Source organism: Mus caroli, unplaced genomic scaffold (assembly GCF_978045245.1).
Source record: "Mus caroli unplaced genomic scaffold, Mus_caroli_1 scaffold_1, whole genome shotgun sequence".
Classification (NCBI taxonomy): Eukaryota; Metazoa; Chordata; class Mammalia; order Rodentia; family Muridae; genus Mus; species Mus caroli.
In genome coordinates this window covers 27,958,269-27,960,208 of record NW_028227256.1, presented here as the reverse complement: position 1 = coordinate 27,960,208, position 1,940 = coordinate 27,958,269, and the positions used below count along the sequence as shown (strand labels likewise).

Below are 1,940 nucleotides of genomic sequence, written 5' to 3'. Positions count from 1 at the left end.
GTTTGTGACAATATCCCAAATTTGTTTGTTGTTTGTTTGTTTTGTTTGTTTTTTCGGTTTGGAAACTGTGGTTTTAAGGAACTGTGTTTGCATACAAATCATTTTGAGCAAACCAGAATGGTATTTAACTAGTTTTATCATTTGCAAAAGGGTTAGAAATTACAGCTACATATGCCGGTTAAATTACAACCTTTGTGGGTATATACTGATCAAGTGCAAACTTTTTAGTTTTCCTAATCAAGTTCTCGGGATCTCTTCCCTATTGTAATGATGCAATATGCTGAAACCACAGATGTACTTTCAACAAAAATTAATTTTTTCAAATCAGGTGACCTGGATCCAAGGCTGAAGAAATCCATGCACTCCATGGTTGACAAAATGGACATGTCTTTGGAAGATATCATTAAGCTAAACAAGATCCAGCAAGGACTTCATGGCAGGCCTGATTCCTGGGTGAATAGAGGCACTGGGCCTAAGAGGTACAGGCCTGCCATCCAGCATGGCAGCAGGAACAGGCTGGCACCATACCACAGACCAAAACAACTTCCAGACAAGTGGCAGCATGACCTCTTTGTTGGCAGCTTCAAGGCTGGAAACCACATGGATACTGGTGGGAAGCTGCTCCTGTCAAACCTGCACTTCGGAGTGTCAGATTATGATATTCAGAAACTCTTTGCTGAATTTGGAACGTTGAGAAATTCTGCTGTGCACTATGATCGCTCTGGACAAAGTTTAGGGACAGCACATGTGCACTTTGAAAGGAAGGCAGATGCCCTGAAGGCTATGAGAGAGTACAATGGCGTCCCTTTGGATGGCTGCCCTATGAACATCCAGCTTGTCACCTCACAGATTGATACACAACGAAGATATGCACAAAGAAGAAACAGGGGCAGCATGACAAGTAACCTTGGCTCTGGAAGGTTTGGTGGTGGAGACACCAGAAGAGGGACACTTGGAGGCAGCCAGGGAACATGGAGAGGCACCAGCAGGAACTCGAAGCAGCAGCAGCAGCTATCTGCAGAGGAGTTGGATGCCCAGCTGGATGCTTATCAGGAAAGGATAGACACCAGCTAAACAACTGAGCAAATCTGCATAAGAATGAGACCCAGAGGCCTGGTCTGTGACACTTAGACCAAGGCTTGGCTACTGGACCTTGCAGACAATGGTGGATCCTCCTTTGCTTCTTTTTCTTTGTCCTGTTTTAAACCCATGTAAAGCTCTTTCTTTCTTTCTTCTTTTCTTTCTTTCTTTCTTTCTTTCTTTCTTTCTTTCTTTCTTTCTTTCTTACTTTTTTTAAATTCTGAAATATACCTGCTTTTGACTGAGTTATTTTGTGGATAAATTGTAGTGGTTGCTTTTGTAAAAGTGGCATTTTCACCTTTGCCAGAATAAAAATGTGTGTAAGAATAAACAAGTGTCCCTGTGTCATAAAGTAATAAGAAATCATTGATAACTTATTTTTGTGGTGAATGAGTAATTTTCTCACTGTTTGGGTATCTCTAGGTCTGGGCTCTAGAATTTAGGCCAAAGGTCATGGCATTTGCTTAAAAACATTTACAAGTCTGGCCTAAAAATAGAGTTGTCACCCAAGAGAGTGTAATTAAAGCTGGGTTAGAATCCTGTTACATGGTATAACTATTTTAGTGGCTCAATAGAGCTAAGTTTTTCAATCTTCCCTGGAAGTCAGCAAATATTCTACATCTTGGGGTCTCAAAGAGTGACATTTGGGGACTATGTATTTTACTACCAAGGAATGTATTATGACATTGCTGGTTGAATCTGGAGGGAACTGGAATTTGGGGTTTTTATATGCAAGGGCAGAGAAGTTAAATTCTCTTCAAAATTTAGAGACTCAGCCAGGTCATGGTGGCACATGCCTTTAATCCCAGCACTTTGGAGGCTGAAGCAGGCAGATTTCTGAGTTCCAGGCTAGCCTGTTC

General features: G+C 41.4%; 1 pseudogene; it reads left to right on the top strand.

The window, feature by feature from the left end:
• Window positions 1–366: 366 nt before the first annotated feature.
• On the top strand, window positions 367–1,074 carry LOC110288362 (THO complex subunit 4 pseudogene; annotated as a pseudogene).
• Window positions 1,075–1,940: the final 866 nt, after the last annotated feature.